Source organism: Rhinatrema bivittatum, chromosome 6, assembly GCF_901001135.1.
Source record: "Rhinatrema bivittatum chromosome 6, aRhiBiv1.1, whole genome shotgun sequence".
Lineage (NCBI taxonomy): Eukaryota > Metazoa > Chordata > Amphibia > Gymnophiona > Rhinatrematidae > Rhinatrema > Rhinatrema bivittatum.
The window spans coordinates 341466427-341485334 of record NC_042620.1 but is presented as its reverse complement, the minus strand read 5'-3'; positions in this window follow the sequence as shown (position 1 = coordinate 341485334).

Below are 18908 nucleotides of genomic sequence, written 5' to 3'. Positions count from 1 at the left end.
GCTCTCCTTTCCTCTTAAGCAGTGACTCCATTAATGTAGCTCCCACACTATACTATAGTCAGACTAACCGGCCTGCAATTGCTGGGCGCTTTCCTGCTCTCACTTTTGTAAAACCAGGCGAGATCTGCCAATCTCTGGGCCTGTGAAACGGCCCCTGCCTCTGAAGAATGATTGAGCAGAGCTGTCAGTGGAGGCACCAGGGTGTCTCTGAGGCCCCTTATTACACTGGGAAGCGTTCCATGTGGCCTCATTGCTTTGGTCCCTTCAGCTTGGCTAATTCCATGCAAAACTCTTTTCTCTGCGTCTGGAAATCGCTATCCCCAACCATACATATACATCCATAGCCTTTTCTCCATCCTCTTTCTTCAGTGAGTCTCAGTAGGAGTTTAAAATGTCCTCATCGTCCACGTATCTCCTTTTCACCGTCCCACCTCTGTACTTCCTTTTTCCACTAACATAGTAAAAAAAAAAAAAAAGTCTTGCCAGCTTGCTTTGCTGCCTTTCCTGATTGTGCCTTTGCTCTGCCTTTCTTCTTTCCCCTCAGTCTCTCCAATGCAATGCCTGACAATTTTTCCAAATGATAACAAATATGTTTTTTTTTTCAAAACCAGGATCCATTTATTGTCAAAGTGACCAATATGCTAAAGTGCACTAACCTATGCTGAAAGCACTGTTTAATCCACGTAATGAGATGCAAAACTAGGCAAAATAACTTATTACTTAACTTATGGCTTATAACTTAATGCAGCAGAAAAGCGTGCAAAATGCTTTGCACGTGCATTAACACACAAGACGCTTTACTACAGCTCAGGGAAGAGTAGTTATGGTTTTGCGATACTGTCCATATGCAAAACTTGTGCATATTTTGTCGCCTGCTTCATTTGCATGTAATTAACATCAATCATTAGTTCATGTGATAAACCCTGCCTGTCCATAAGCACATGTAAACCCTGGGTTTACATGTGCTTATGGACAATGCTAGGTCCCAAAATCTTCAGGTTACATTCGACAGGCAGCACAAACACTTACCTTGGTTGGGAGAGAAGGCTTCGTTTTGATTAAGAAACCCTCTCAGCAGATGCTGAAGCTAGGCCATCTATTATTTGATTGAAGCTGAATGAGTTTGCTATCACATTTTTAAGGACAATAATTGCTATATTCCAAATCTGATCTTGCTCTCTGGCCACTGGAATCATTTTTCACTTACTTCAGTTTGCCGAAGTCCTGGGCAGCTGCAGAGCTATCGTAATATCCTGGTACAGGAGTCTCCAACCTAAGCATTTAATTTCTTTTTCATTTTGTTTTTGCTTTTATTCATGTGGGGTTTTTTTGTTGTTGTTTTGGTTTAGTGGGCACTAAATCTCATTTTAAATGCACTATTTCAATTTTGTGCACACTAAATAGGCAATAAATCAAATCAAAATGAAAAAAAAAAAAAAATCAGATGATGCTGGATGAGGCCACAGGTGGAGTCTGAATCTGGAAACTCTGTCCCTGGCCTTTCTAGTCACACCTCTGTCAATTTCCAGGCGGTGGCACAATTCCTAAACAAACTAGCAGACATCACCGAGACTTTTTCATAGCTTGTAGGGCCTTTTAAGTAGCTCCCCCCAATATGAACTAAGACATCTGCTGAACAGAATTTCAAATCACTTTCAGGCCGATACAGTAAAGCGCGGCCGCGGTTACCCTGTTTCTAACCCACTTTCTACCCACAATTTGGACGCGTATGTCTAACCCGCGATTCAGTATCCGGTTTTACGCGCCCTTACCGCTTCTTGAGATCGACGCGTATCCCTTTCCGCCCGCGGCATGTATATGAGATGTAAACGATCGGATTAGCTATTCCCTCCCATACAGTAACGTGCGCCCAGATTATCGCCTTTTTAACCAGCTATTTTGCCGCGTCTTTAACCTGCAAATTTACCGCCTACCCTGACCCTGGCGTTAGTGTGGTGAACTTAGCCGCCCAGTCCCAAACCAACCCAATCCACAGAAAAAAAAATGCTTCTCGCACAAGGGGGAAAAATTATTACAAAAAAATAAAGCAAGGCGCAGGGAGAAAATCATTTCTGTATCACGCTCGGGCATCGGGATTGCCAGCTTGACAAGCGTCGGGCAAGCCCCAGCAGCCGGCGATCGGCGGCAGGGAGCGCAACAAAGCACCTGTGCGCAGCTCCGATTTCCGCCTCCTTCGGACAGGCAAGAGAGAGACGAAATTTCACGGGCAAACTTTTCCCCTAGCCCCCGCTCACCTGCCCTGGCCGCGGCCACGCAAGCCCCCAGCAGCAGAAGGGCGTCCATGGGTGCCGGTCTCCCGTGCGGGCGCACTGATAGCCCCGGAGCAGCCCCAGTCCTCTCTCCCCTCCTCCCGAGGCGCGCACCGCGGCTCCCCTGCTTCCCGGGGGGGGGCAGCCGGCGGCGAGAGCGGCTTCAGCAGCCCGGGGCGAATCGGGCGCTCCCCACGCGAGGCGGCTTCCAGCAGCCCCCGCCGGCGAAGGTGCATGAGCGCACGCCTGTACGCCCAATTTGGGCGCTCAAGGCCGTGACCTGAGCGCCCGGCTGGACATCCGAGGTCACGGCGTGCGTTCATGCACCTTCACTGCCTTGAGCGCCCATCTCTCTCTTGCCTGAATGAAGGAGGCGGAAAATCGGAGCTGCGCGCACAGGTGCTTTGTTGCGCTCCCTGCCGCCGATCGCCGGCTGCTGGGGTTTGCTGGCGCCGGCGCTCAAGGCAGCGGGGTCTGTAGGAGAACCATCCACTTTCCTGGTTCTGTATACCGCTCTAGACAGTAAAATGGATTGCGCACGCCTACCGCTTCATGGACGCGCTTTGGACGCGGCTTGCATTTGCGTCTCATTTGAATACTGTATCGAGCGGTATGTGATCCGAACTGTGTGCGCGGCAAACGAGGGTGCGTCTGGCACTGCCGCCCTCTTTCTTACGCGTCCTTACCGTGTCGGCCTGATAGCGGGGCATACTCCTGGCGCTGGAAGAAAGGAAGTCATGAGGTATGCCACATCAACGCCTCTGGGAAAAGAAGAACAGTGAAGAGATTGAATTAAGATTAAAATTATGATGGAGGCCGCAACTTTTTACTACCAAATGTTGTCGGTGAGCTTTGAGGTTTTCAGCTGAGGCTTTCTTGGCCTGGACACTCCTGGCCTCCTAGCAATTACCGTAAGATTTTCAAGTTAATTTTCTAAAAGCCTCTCCGCCAGATTCTACCCACGTTTCGTGATTAATTTCTGATAACTATGTAGTATAATCACCGAATAACTGTAAACAACTTGCTGTTTTTCTCTCACTTTGTCTGATTCTCCTTAATTTGGGCATAACTGCGAATAATATGCAGAAACTTCCTCATTTGATCTAACACTCCTTAATTTGTGCATTTACTCCATGCCTCCGAAAGCTTCTGTAAATGTTTCCCCTATTGCTCAGTATTTTAATTACTGTATTAAGCCGTATGCTTTAAACTTTTGTGTAAATTTTCTCCAGTATTATTCAATTTCCGTTATCTCTACCCCCAACCCCTCCTAACCCTCCAACCATGCCCTTTCCTCAATCTATTTAATCTTTTACCAATGCCTCCTCCTTATTCCCTCTTTATCCTGCTTACCCCTAACTCTAATAAATTTTCCTATTGTACTTTTCTTACAATGTTTAAACCCTGCGCTTAGTTAATCTGTGCCTAGTTAATTTGCTCTCTTATACGCCACTCAGTTACTGTTTCCTATTTATCATATAGTTTTTGTTCTATGTAAAGGCCCTTGCCTAAATAGTTCCCAGTTACTTGTAAACCGATACGATGTGCGAACGGATGTCGGTATATAAAAAAATGCTAAATAAATAAAATAAATAAAACAGGAGAAAATTAAATACAACCCTTCTTACAATGCTCCTTGTGCATCTCTGGTTTAAAACTGTAGAGGCGTAAAGGTAGATTTTAAAGGTCTTGTGCATGTGTACATGGGCTGTGTGGGAGCTTTGCAAGTTTTAAATGGTTGGCATGGGCATTCCATCGAAGTCTGGTGAACATCAGGGAGAGCGAGAGAGCCTCTTTATGAGGCTCAGTCTGATACTCTATATATGGACCATTGTAAGGGGGGCACTTTCATTGGGGTGAGTTTTTGGGAGGGTGCTGTTATAGACACATTCAGAGGTATCCATTGTAAAACTGACATCATTAAAGAATTTTAGACCTTATAAGTTATGAAAAAAAAGTTGATTTGTACAATGCAGCCAGCAGAGACTGCAGGTACAAATCAACTGCTCTTTTTAGAATTTTCATCACTTATAAGTAAAAAATTCTTTAAAGATGACAATTTTACAATGGATACCTCTGAATGTGTTTGTAACAACACCACCCCTAACCCAACCCACCTCCTGAAAACTCACCCCGAAATCCAAGTGCCCCCTTACAATGGTCCATATATAGAGTATCGGACGGAGCCCTATAAAGAGATATTCTCTCTCTTACTTTCTCCCTCCCCAATGTTCACCAGACTCCTGTACCCAACAGGGGAACTATAGCAAATTGACATGCTTGAAGAGTATTTTATAACCTACACACACACATTTATGGGCACACATGTGGCCCTTTTAAAATCTACCTTTAATTGAATTTAACAAGTTGAAAATTCATGAGTTTGCATGGTCAAATCCAGTTGAATTCCAGATTGTCCAGACTGAGCAGAAAAACATGGTAAAACTACAATTTTCAGGATACTCTGTCCATTTCTTCTTGTCAGAGATGGTCTTCTGCGCACTTTTTTGGTCTATTCCATTAATCTTTTTATGGTATGTTTCAGATACCTTCCATATTAAATAACCTGATGCTTTAATGCAAGGGTAAGCAACTCTGATCCTGGAGTGCCAAAAAGAGGTCTGGCTTTCAGGATGTCCACAATGAATATGCAATATATATTTTTGCATACAGTAGAGACAATGCATGCAAATACACCTCATGTATATTCATTGTGGATATCCTGAAAGCCAGACCTGTTTATGGCACTCCAGGCCCAGAGTTGCCTACCCCTGCTTTAAAAAATCCCTTTCTCACGGTTTGCATTGCTGTAGTTGATGATCACTTTTTATGCATTAGAATAAAGTGGTCATAGCTGCTCAATTATTTCAGCATCAGGCAGTCTTCTTTGTAAATCGTACGAGGTCATGTTCACTGGCAGTCTAAATTAGGAGAATGTGGTCAGTGTCTCAAAGATAGGAGGTTTGACATGGAGGAGAAGATGCAGGCCTCTTCCACTTTTGTTATGAATAAATTGGTGCATGGTCGATGCCATCCTTGTTTGCATTGTGGCTTAGGACTTGATATGAATACAGAAGGAAAAATAATTAAATACTAATATGAGTTTTATAAATAGAGACAGAGTCATGCTATTCCAGGTAGCCCTGGTGGTTCCTATTCCATCCATTATGGAGGATATTGGTTGAAAGTGAGCCTACATTCATGGTTGTACAATTAATTTGTCTGGTAGAGGATTGATATTATAATTTAATTTAACAAGGAAGATACATTGTGAATATATCTGGATATTTTCTTTACTGGTGATTCAAAAATGTTCTTTAGCCAGTCGAAAGCTTTTCAGGTAGGGTCCCAGTTCTGCAAGTAATAGGTGCCAGGTGCTGGACCTACCATACATACTCGTGTATAAGTTGATCTTGTGGATAAGTCTAGGGCAGTTTTTATGGCTCAAAAATTAAGAAATGTGCTATGACTCATGGATAAGCCAAGGCTATGCCCAGTCATTTACTCCTTCCCTCCCCAAGGCTATCCCCAATCACTCATTTCCTTCCCTCCCTTCTCCATGGCTATCCCCGGTCCATTCATTCCTTCCCTCTCCCCCTCCACATGGCTATCCCTGGTCCGTTCACCCATGGGCTGAAGACACAACCGAAGCAGAAAGAGGCCGGTGGCAGCAGGACAGCTTCTCCCCCGCACCCCCTCCCGATCCCTTAACTCAGCCTCTGCTAGCAAGACGATTACGGGAGTTATGGTTGCTTGAGTTTGTCCCTCTTCCCCTGTGGAGTCCCAGTGTTGTGCTTTGAACAATGTGGTTCTATGTGCGCCAATCAGGCCCCAGCAAGGGAGGGGAGGGAGGACATGAATGAGCATCCACAATTCCCGTCGTCGTCCTGCTAGCAGTGGGTGAGTTAAGGGATCAGGAGGGGGTATAGGGGAGAAACTGTCCTACTGCCACCGGCCTCTTTCTAGCTGCTTCGGTTGTGTCTTCAGCCTGTGAGTGAATGGACTGGGGATAGCCATGGGTGGGAGAGGGAAGGAAGGAATGGACCATTAACCCATGGATAAGGCGACCCTGTTTTTCAAGATGAATTTTGAGACTTAAATTTCTCGACATACATGAGTATATATGGTATTGATTCGCTAGCATGGGATGTGACCTGATGATCCCCTTAAGCTCCTCTCATGTCCTTTATTTGTGTTTCATATAGTAGGATAGATTCATAATAACTGTAATTCCTATCTTGTCAGATGGTTTGATTTTGTTCTGATTGATACTATCACTCTGTATGTTTTTTTCTCACCTACGCTAGCTGATGCTCTCTGCCTGAAGCTTTCTATATGTCGGAAGATTTTAAGATGGAATTGTAGTAGTGGAGTCTGGTATGCCTTTTTTTTCTTTGTGATGTTCTGATATCCATGGTTGGTGTTAAAAGCACTGAACAGGGTAGAAGTGGGCCCCTACCCCCACATCTTCCCTGCTATTCCTTCTTCCCTTTCCCATCCCTAGTTCTCCCTCCTGATCCCCAGTCTTTAATCCCAACCATTCTCCAGGTTTCGAGCCGCCTTCCTCCTAGATTACCAGTCCATTGCCTTTCCTGCATTATTCGATCCTTGAATGCGCACCCCTCTTTGTCCTCATCTATTCCCAGATCTTCATACCTGTGACCTATGTGCCATATCGATTGGGTTCCGCCTCTAGTCTTGCCCTCATCTTCAGGCTTTGCTCTTCTCACCTCTCTGAATTGTCCTCTGTAATGTGGTGCCAGCACGGTGGTGTGGCACCATATAACAATCTTCTTCCAGGATGAACTGTGCAGCAAGTTCCAAGAGATGATGGGACCGTGTAATTCATATCATGAAACTGGTCCTGTGCTGTGCGGGCAGAACCCGGGCAGGTGATGCTGTGGCAGCCACTACCAGGTGCTACTAATGATACTGGGGGGAGAATGATTTGGGGACAAGAGGAGAGAGAGAGAGAAGGGGGCCATTCCCCTCTATCAGTTCCAGGTGGCCATTTGTGGTATTAGGACTCTGCTTTCACTCCAACCCATGCCCAGCTGAAACAGTATCTTTGCTCATCAACAAATATTCAAACAATTGTGATGGACCCTTTGGTTACATCACCATTAAGGCCTGGGTAGAGTGCAGGTTAGTGTGAGGGGAGGGTTACCATTCAAATGCAGCCCCTCCCATCCTCAGTGTCTGAACGGTAAAGACTTTAATTCTGGACCCTAACTCGGTGACTCCAGGGTATTTCTTTCACACTCACGGCCCCCGCCATGAGGATAATTCCCCTCTCCCATGGGAACCCAAAGGAAAGGGAATGTGTGGATAGGACACCCCGGGGCCCTGGAAGTAAATCTTCCCCCCACCTGCGAAGGATCCGGCCCTGGAAGTAAGAGAGACTGTGAGAGAGCTCGCCGGGGACTGGTGCCAGCCCCGAAGAGAAACACATTTTTTATGGCCCCACCCCTGCAGGACAGACACACCGGGATGGGGTTACACAATAAAATAAAATCCCTTTGGTGAAGCCAAAAAGAAAAAATAGAAATTAAAACATCAGTGCCTGAAGATTTAAATGCAAAAAAAGAAAAAGTCAGGAAGAGATGCTGTCCCTTTCCATCTATGATTCATTTAAAATATGTCTGCGTATGAGCAGCTTAGGAGTGTATGGGGAAACTTATCCGAAAACGGGTCGAATGAGCCAGATCCAAGTTTGGAAGCTCACGATGGACCGAGTCAGAGGTTACTGAATCCATGAGTGATCGCCATGAGGAAGGAGGCTTGACCTTCGAAATCCAGTCTGAGGTGGGCACTGGTAAACGGGCAGTGCATGGACAGCACATCAGTCACAGAGTGGAAGGGACTAAAAAGGACTTCCCCGGGTTACAATCACGAGATTGGGATTTGTGAAATAAGTTGACTTTGGACATTTTTAATTGCATTTAAAACGACTGACCAAAAAAAAAAAAAGGGCGGGACTTCTGCTTTCATTACATAAGGGCTTAACAGCTAGCAGGTTGCAAGTTGAGTGTTGCGATGATTCGGCCCTGAATATGATGGCCCGCGTAACATGATAATATTAAGTGTATATTGATACATGTCACGTTAGATTTATTATAATGCTCATATGGAATTAGATGATTCGGTAATACTTAAATAAAGAACATTGATGCTACAATGAACACAAGCTCTTGAAATCCATTTATTAGGAGGAAAATCCGTTTTTTCTTACAGGTTGAAAATTTAAGTTAAATCTTCGCTTTCTGGGTTGCCATCTGGTATACTACTAATGCTCTCAAAGAGTAGGAGACCATCTGTTAATTCTTTTCCTGGAAGCTTTTTATAGAGCAGTGAAGTGGCAAATCTCAAAGAAACACATTGTTATGACTTAAGAGCTCTTTGGTTCGTGAGCACATAGGGCTGATATTTCAACCATTCTCTGTACCTGATGCACTCTTTAGGGGGCAGGAGCAATAAGGAAACCAAGGAAAACTGATTTATGCCTGCAGACAATAATTTAAATACACTCAGAGGGCATGCTCTCACGTATGGCACTTACACATTATGCTCCATCCACTCCGAGTCACAGCGTATTCCCTATGATATCTTAGTAGCTGAAGGACAGATAGAGAAGGAGGGTGGTTCTCAGCCTCCCCAGGGTACTTGCAGGCCTGCAGGTACAAGAGCGGCCCATGGAAAAGTAGCCCGCCTCCAATACCAGTGCCGGACGCAGGCTACCTTTCCATGGGCCACCCTATACTTGGTAACCATGTCCTGCAAGTTGACTTTCAAAGCGAAACGGCTTTGGCTCATCTCTGTGCCAATCATGAGAGGGGAGTCTGCTGTGGCCAGTGCTTGCCTCTGGCCCTGAGGGAGGGGGTCTGAGGCTAAAATGCCACAAGTCTCCCCATTTGTGGTCATCAGCATTACAAGGAAGACTGGCACAAAGATATTTACCCTGATGACCCTGAAAGTCTCCAAATCCTTTGATTTCAGAGGCTGGAATGAAAATATGTTTGTTAAGAGCCAGGGCCCCTTCTTCATTTCTTAGCTGCACGTGATAGCCGCTCGCCTACAGACACCAGTGCTGAAGGGAAATGCAGAGGTCTGCACCTGTACCTGAAATGCTTGAAATAATGGAATCAATCTGTGGTCTATGCAAGTACTAACAAAGAATGATGATATTGACCAGGTTTCTGGAATCTTCTGTTCATAAATTGGAAAGTAGCACAGCTTATTTATTTTTTAATTCAAATTTTATTAATAAACTCTTATAGAAAAACAAAAGCTTTATTTTACATAATGAAGACTCCAAGATACCTAATATATATATATAATACCTAACAATAATATCAAATGTAAAATAAACCCATCCCTGTCCCATTCCTTCCACCCTGTCTCTCGCTCTCCTAAACTCATAAATCAGGCATAATGACATTCCATAAGATTATATGGCAACACTTATTTGCTTCACAAACAGAACTGGTATGGACTCCAGATTTCATCAAGTTGCTGCAGTGCATCATTCTTACATGGCTATAAGCTTCTCCAATGAGTAGACCCTCATGGGATGTGAGCAAACCGCTGTCAGTGGAGGCAGAGATGTCCTTCCTCCACCATAACGCTATCTTGCTGCGGGCCAGTATTCTTATCTGTAGAATCAAGGCTTAAACAATTTTACAAACATTCAGTAGAGGTAAACAATAGAAAAAGAAATGTAAGGTCTCTTTGAAAGGGAACTCCTACTACTTCAATGGTCAGATCATGCACCATCTGCCAAAAGGTCAAACCTCAGGGCACTCTCACCAGATATGGCAAAAGGATCCTATATGACCATGCTTGTGCCAACAAAGGTCAGGCAGAGTGGAATATATTTTATGGAGCCTCTCTGGGGTAGGATATCGGCGGTAAAGCACTTTCTACCTATTTTTCCCCATCAGATGAAAAGATATAGAACATTTCCCTACTGCCAAAAAACATTGGTCCCAAGACATCTCATACATTGTGTCCCCTAGATCAGTTCCCCATGCTTGAAATATGTGTGGGTTTGAGTTTTAATTCCAAATTCACCATGGTATGAGTCATTGAAAGAAGTTGAGAAACAGTATCTGCCTTGTCACAGAAATTTTCAAACTGAGTCCTTCCTTTCAGAAAGGGACTGGGCCATTTGGGTGTAAGGAAACAAGGGTTTCTATAATGGTGGCTTCAAGGCCTACAGAGTGGGGGGGGGGGGGGGGGGTGTCTACTTATTTTAAAATTTTCTAAATCACCTTCCTGGGTTTTTCAGGCCATCCAAAATGTTGCAGAATAATTACATTTTAACACTTACATTTTCTTTTCACATCCCTTCGTTGGGCATTAAATAAAATATGCTGTCTATGCTTAAGTGCTGTTTTCAGGAGTTATTACCCTGTTTTACCATCCTGAGGTAGTGATTTGCCTCTACCATATTAGCAAAGTAGATGACCGCAGCAACAATAAGAAAATCAGATGATGTGACATGGTCCTTTCATGCCACTCAACAATAAGAAAACAGTTAATGTGACAGGGTCCTTTCCCGCCCGTCAACAATAAGAAAACAGATAATGTGACAGGGTCCTTTCATGCCCGTCAACAATAAGAAAACAGATAATGTGACAGGGTCCTTTCCTGCCTGTCAACAATAAGAAAACAGATAATGTGACAGGGTCCTTTCACGCCCGTCAACAATAAGAAAACAGATAAAGTGACAGGATCCTTTCACACCACTCAACAATAAGAAAACAAACAGATAATGTGACAGGGTCCTTTCATGCCACTCAACAATAAGAAAACAGTTAATGTGACAGGGTCCTTTCCTGCCTGTCAACAATAAGAAAACAGATAATGTGACAGGGTCCTTTCATGCCCGTCAACAATAAGAAAACAGATAATGTGACAGGGTCCTTTCACGCCCGTCAACAATAAGAAAACAGATAAAGTGACAGGATCCTTTCACACCACTCAACAATAAGAGAACAGATAATGTGACAGGGTCCTTTCACACCACTCAACAATAAGAAAACAAACAGATAATGTGACAGGGTCCTTTCACACCACTCAACAATAAGAGAACAGATAATGTGACAGGGTCCTTTCACGCCCATCAACCATAAGAAAACAGGCGATGCGACAGGATCCTTTTACGCCACTCAACAATAAGAAAACAAGCAATGCAACAGGGTCCTTTCACGCCCGTCAACAATAAGAAAACAGGCGATGCGATGGGGGTTATTTCACTCCACTCAACAATAAGAAAACAAGCAATGTGACAGGGTCCTTTCACACCACTCAACAATAAGAAAACAGGTGATGCGACGGGGTCCTTTCACACCACTCAACAATAAGAAAACAGGCGATGCGACGGGGTCCTTTCACGCCACTCAGCAATAAGAAAACAGGCGATGCGACGGGGTCCTTTCACGCCACTCAACAATAAGAAAATAGGTAATGCGACGGGGTCCTTTCACGCCATTCAATACAGTTTCAACCAAAAGGAAAAAGCACAACACCTGTTATCTGTTTTCTTGGATTTAGGAAACAGATGGAAGAACAGCAGCTTTGTTACTCAAAAATGAAAAGCTGCTGCCTCTCGCAAGTTCAAGCTCTGGCATCGTCCTGCCTACTGCGTGATTTCTGTTAACCTGGCTTCTCCTTGCCATCACTGAAACACCCTAGGGCAGGGCTGCCCAAACCTTTAGTCGATGTGACCCCATTTTAGCACTCGAAAATTTGCATGACCCCAGATGATGACCAAAACAAATTATCAGGAGTGCAGACCCTTCCATCAATCCCTCCTCCTTAACCTCCCTGCACTCCAGCTAATTTCCTCTCTCGACTTCCATCCCTTCCAGAGGACTTCCTCTCCCCAGTGGAACCCTCTCTTTCTGTGAAGGGTAGTTGTAGGTGTGAGTCCTTTGTGCTGCGGTGTAGTTGACACAGCCTCATAGGCAAATGAGCCCTGTAGTGGGACAGTCGGGAACTTCATCTATACTAGCCGCCTTTCCTGCAAGTTGAGCCCTTGAGTTCTGGCAGCCAGCAGGACTTAGGTGGGTCCCTAAGGCAGTGAAAACAACAAGAGTCTAATGGCTTGCTGGAGTCAGGGTACGCAGCAGACTAATGGAGTTGGAGACCGCCAAGATTGGGGCAGGCAGCTAACAAGGATGGTCAGGTCCAGTCGGCAGACAGTCATGGTCAGGTCTAGGCAATGGGTCAAGATTTGGAGGGTCAGGCCAGGGGCAGACAAATGCACACTGAAGACACTGTATGATACAGAAGGGCAAGACAGGCTGAACAAGGAAGAGAAGATGAGGCAAGGCAGGATAAAGAATCAGGAACACGGAAGACAGGAAATGGGAACTGGGAACTCAAGGCAACATCCACTGCAAAAGCAGGAGACACATTGGTGAGGCAAAGCAGGTAGGTCCGAAGAGCATTTATATAAGACTGGGCTGCTGGCATCATCCAAGAGTGCCTCTTCCCCTCTGACCTTTCTCTCACATTCCATGCAGCATCGCCCCTCTTACTCCCACCTCTTCTGTCATTCCCTCCCTTCCTCACCCTCCACAGCCAATCCCTCTTCACTTTATCCAACCCTCAAACCTCTCCTGCTTTTCATCCGTCTCTTCAGTCCTTTCGCCAAACATCCCCCCCTGGCCAGGGGCAGTGGCAACATTTTCATTTGGCTCCTGGGCCACAGGTAAATGACAGCTGGTGGGGAATAGAAGGCAAGCAACATTTTATTTGGGTGGATTCAGTGAGGGCTGAGGAGAAAGGAGCAGTGGCAATTTCCTCCTCTCCCCTAGTCCCAAGCCTGACTGATCTGCAGCGGCTTTACTAATGAAAGTCAGCATGGGGCCTGAATGCTACTGCACAGCTCACGGGGCCTGCAGCCGCCCTGATCACTCCTCATGCAGGGCTTCCTGTTACCACAGAAACTCAGGTCGATACAGTACAGTGCGGAGTGCACTGTACTGTATCGACCTGTCAGAGAATAGCCACTGCCATTAGCAATGGTAGCATGGAATAGACTTAGTTTTTGGGTACTTGCCGGGTTCTTATGGCCTGAATTGGCCACTGTTGGAAACAGGATGCTGGGCTTGATGGACCCTTGGTCTGACCCAGTATGGCATTTTCTTATGGAAAAGAGGAGATGATTTTTATTTATTTATTTATTTATTTATTTATTTTTTTTAATGACCGACCGGTGGCTGACTGATTTGGGTAGGGTTTTTTTTTCATTTTTATTTTCTGAGAACAATACTGTTGGCTGGATGGAATAGGGAAGTGGGGGGCTATTTTTTTTTTAATGAGAACCACTTTTTCTAAAGAACAATTTTCTTAAACTAGCTAGTTACATTTTTAAAATGACACAGGTCAGCTGTAGGGCTGACCCATGAGATTAAGGACCAGATGGGGAAAGGAATATAGCCTTCCCTTCTCCTCCACTGTTTAATTTTCTGGTGGACCCCTTCCATCCTCCCATCAGCACAGGTAGCTAACCAGTCCCAGGCATACATGAAGATTGAGAAATACTGTTCTATTGCATTTTTAATTCCTGTCTTTGTCATATGTCTCCTGTCTCACTTCTCCTCTGGGGAATACATGTTTAGATCTTCTGATGCAGATCCCACATCATTTTAGTACCCCTTCTCTGGACCACCTCCATTTTGTCTGTATCCTTTCAGAAATACTTCGGGTGAAGCCTATACAATGGCTTAATACTTCTTCATGCATCCTACCAGCCTCAAGCTGGTAGGATGCATAAGGTACCGACTTCTTGTACTATTTCACTCCCTTTAAATCATCAAATATAATCCACCTAAGGTATCTCTCCTGCTTCGTGGACATCAGTGTCTCCCCTTGTCATGCACTGCTTCTTTGGATTTTTGTGCTCAAAAAGCATAGCTGTATTTTTTTGTCTGGAAACTTAGCTGCCAAACAGTCACACTTTTGTAAATCACTTTTCATTTCATATACTCCTTCAGGCATGTCCACTATGTTGCATATCTTTGCATCATCTGCAAAAAGGACAAATTCTTCCTCTTATCCCCTCCATAATATCACTCATAAAGATACTGAACAGAACTGGCTCCAAGACTGATCCCTAAGGCACTCCGCTCATTAGGGATGTGCATTCATTTGAAACAAATGCACCAAACAGGACAAATGGGGTCATTTTTGCTTCGTTCCGAATGGAATATTTTTGAATACTTTCATTTTCATAAAAAAGGCCTCCCACAGGCCTTCCAATCCCCTTTCCTATGGCCTATAACATAATGGTGCAGCCACCATGGCCCCGATGATGTCACTCTGGTACCATCCTCCGAGCAGCCAATGCCATACTTTTTAAGGAATTGGTGGGGGCAGGAGCAATGGGCATACTCCCCCCACAGAAGAGGTACGTGGGGGCTGGGTTGATCCCTAGCCTTGGCAAGCTAGATAGAAGTAGGCTCGGCCCAGCCAGGCCAGCCCAGGCCCCCAAACTGGTTTTGTGGGGTGGGAGGGAGGTCAAAGGGCCTGGGCAGGGCTCAGCTGAGCTCGACCTGGGTCCCAAGGCTATGTTGTGGGGTAGAAGAGGGATTGGAAGGCCTCTGTGAGTTCCATAATTTTTTAATTTTTGTTGTTTTATTCAGGAAACAAAGCTAAGGAAAAAAATTAAACAAGCTTAAAAAATAAATCCCCTGAAATGAAAAAAAAAAAAAAGCAAAACAAAGTTATTGGGCCTGCACCCTTTTTTCAGAGTGGATTTCAGATACCACCATGCTTTGTCTTCCGTCTCTCTTATTCGGTTCACTACCTCATGTTCCACCCCTAGTCTGCTCAATTTATTTATGAACCTCCTAAATGGGACAGCATCAAAATCTTTGCTAAAATTCAGCTACACCACATCCAGTGAAGGATTCAACCCACTTCTCTAGTTACCCAATCAAAGAATTCAATCAGATTCATCAGACACAATCTCCTAGTAAACTCATGCTTCCTCAGATCCTGAATCTCACTGGATTCATGATGCTTCATTATCTTTCCCTTCAGATGAATCTTCATTAATTTTCTCACCATTGAAGGCAGGCTAACAAGTCTGATATTCCCAACCTCTTCCCTATTACCACATTTATAAAGAGGACAACATCTGTCCTTTTCCAGTCCTGAGTAATCTCACCCAGCTCCAAAGATCTATTGAGCAGGTCCTTGAATGAATCTTCCAGGACTTCTCTGACCTCTATACAAATCCTACAAATCCTCTACAAAACCATCTGGTTCCAGGACTTTATTCATTTTCAGTTTTTCTTGTTCCACAAAACTCTTTTCTTCCTTAAACAGTATGGTCACTACCCCACTACTATACATACCTTAGCCAACAATCAATAGTCCTTCTCCAAACCCTTCGGCGAACACTGAAGAGAAGTAGTTAGCTTTTTCTCTTCTCCCCCTTCACACATGTCTCTTTGTTTCTTTTCAGTCATACAGCTCTACCTCTGATCTTCCTTCTACTGACATACCTGAAAGAAGCCTCATTTCCTTGCTTTACCTCTTTAAATAAGAGGCTATTTGTAGTATTTTTTTGACATTTATAAGGACCGTAATTTTCTTCCAATGTGGACTTCTAAAAAAAATAAATAAATTCCTGGGTTCTATAAATCTATAAGATTTAAATTATATGTCTAATACGGTAAAGCCAGGGCATTAGCTAGTCCTTCCTATTCTGACTAGAAAAGTTGAAGGGACCTTCAATTCCTGTAACCTAGACAGCAAGGATAAGTTAACATCCTGGCTCACTGGTTTTTATCAGTACAGTATCACTTGCATTTTGACATTCATATCCATATCTTTCTCTGTTAAATTACTGAACCCCTAGTGAACATCACCACTACTAAATAGTGTGTTTCCATAGCAATACTATATCGCTTTGAATGTCTACATCAATATGGGTTCCCTAGCACTCATTTGTCAAAAAAACTTCTTAGGCAGTGAAGTGCCTCCTGGGAGCAAATGCATTGATGTGCTTCATGGGTGCTAGTGCATTGAGGTGCCTCATGGGTGCTAGTGCATTGTTGTGCCTTCATGGGTGCAAATGCTTTGATGTGTCTCATGGGTGCTAGTGCATTGATGTGCCTTCATCGGTGCTAGTGGATTGATGTGCCTCTTGGGAGCAAATGCTTTGATGTGCCTCATGGGTGCTAGTGCATTGATGTGCCTCTTGGGAGCAAATGCATTGATGTGCCTCCTGGGAGCAAATGCATTGATGTGCCCCATGGGTGCTAGTGCATTGATGTGCCTCCTGGGAGCAAATGCATTGATGTGCCCCATGGGTGGGTGCTAGTGCATTGATGTGCCTTCATGGTAATTCTTTATCACCAGAACACTGATGTTGATAGTTCAGTGATTATCTGTAATGCTGCCAGATGGCAGCTTTGAAAGACCAGTGATCTAATATATCTGGAAGCCTGCTTCTCCTTTAATACTGTAATCGGCTTTATAAAGGGACAATACAATCTTCTCATTTTCAAGAGAACAGATTTTTTTTTAAATCTTTTTTGATGTATTAAGATACAATTTATATCCAGTCCCTGGAACACTGCAAGGCAATACCACCCACAGACTATATTATTACAGATCATCTATATCTTAGTCACACATACCAAATATTATTTTATAATAAAGCCTTCCCCACGCTAGCCGTACAATATAGATGCAAAGTGTTAAGTAGTGCTACCTTTTAATGAAGGACCATGCTCAGATTTTATCTTAAATTACATGCTCTGGCTATATTGCATTTTCCTGAAAGTTATTATAAACCAGTCATTCTGGGCAGAAGTAGAAGAGTCCAACTTAAAAAGGTCTTTGAAAGCATCATAAATCAGCTGCTTCTCATCCTTTGCTTACTGTTAAAAATCACCATTCCATCATGTACTTAAATAATACATCAACCTGATTCTCGTCCTTTACTGTGCAGTCCTCTTACCATGCGGACAGAACAGAAATCTCCATGAATGAAAGCAGAAATGTCTTATGAAAATAATGTAAAGTGGAATTTTTTTTTCTAAACTAATTCTGAGGTCAACCGCTAATACCTCTTCTCTTCAGAAGCATTCAGCCAGTGATGTGAGCTCTCTCGGCAAGGATGGATCTAGCCATCTAATAATGTGTGAGAAGGGCTTAATGGTATCTCTACCTCTTTCTGTTCTTGTAGTGCCCGGCTGGATTATAGCACTGAGTGCAGTGTCAGGGGTGAAACAACCAAAACCGAGCCGAAGAAAGGAAAACCTCTTCAGGTGTTTCCTAGGGTTCTTCACATGCAAATAAAACAGGCTTTACATTGGATGGTGTTATCTGAGGTGATTTGCCTTTATGTTTTTAACTGTATTACTGAACACAGTTCTAAGCACATTTGTATGCTTCGGCATTCGCAATCCATATTGTATAGATATTACCACAATTATAATATTTCAAGGCTTAAAGATTTCATGTAAACCATTTCTGTAGGATGTATGAGGGTTGGGTTTTTTTTTTTCTTGCCACCCATGATGCTAAGCCAGAGAACTGACTCCAGGCTGGACTCTGGCAATAATCTTTATTGTTAAGCAATAATAAACAAAACAGCCAGTTTGAGCACTTCAACAAAAACAATCGTAACTTACAGCTCATATTCTCGAGGCTTCTGTCTCTCTCCCTGGGCCTCCTTCCTCCCTTTGATCCTGGTCTCTTATCCTCGCTTGCAGGACTCCACCCTATCCCAGAATCCCTTGCGGCTTGAGAACTAAGGAGGACCGGTACAGATAGCTGTACCCAGCACTTTAAGGTATTCTGAGGGAGTTCCTTAAATGCTCCCACACATCACTTATATAAAGCTCTACAGTTTGGCATGGGATTTATAATAGATTCATGATGGAGATTCTAGATTTCAAGCCACTACTGTTACGCCCGTTGGTCCGCAGACGGCTGCGACCTCTCATGCTCACCTCTTTTTTCCCCACACCGACAATCCTAGGACGAATGGCGGCCTCCGCCAACCACTGCCAACCTCCCCGGTGTTTCCGGAATCACCTAAGGTGTGCACGCGTGTGCAAGGGCCTCCTTTGTACACGTCATGGTGGGAACCTCGGGGGCGGGACATCTGTATGACGTCAACTCGCTGCTGTACTTAAGCTGACTGGCCCTGTGCTTCTATGAGTTAGCAAGGACTTCTCTCATTGCTGAATTCTCTCCATTCTTGGATCTTCAGTTCCATTCTTGGTGTTCGGACGCTCTGGGTACCCGCTCCTCGGGGGCCCTTCCGTGTTCCTGGCTATCTGCTCCTTGGAGGGCCTTTCTGCTTTGGACTATTCCTGACTCGCTTCTCGGGACTCTCTCTCCTGGAACTTCCTCTTGTGAGTACCTGCTACAATCTTCTACGATATCAACTTTACTGAAGTTCCCTACAGTATACCCTGTACCTTGGGCAACTACCGTTCCTCTTCAGTGGTTATTGTTCCAGCATATCCTGAGCTGCAGGGTATTACCGCACCTGCTATTAGATCTACATCCGGGTTCCTGCACCTCAAACTATATCTACATCTTCATCTTTAGTACAGTCATTCTCGGCGTACCCCACGCTGCAGGCCACAACCGGCTCTGCAC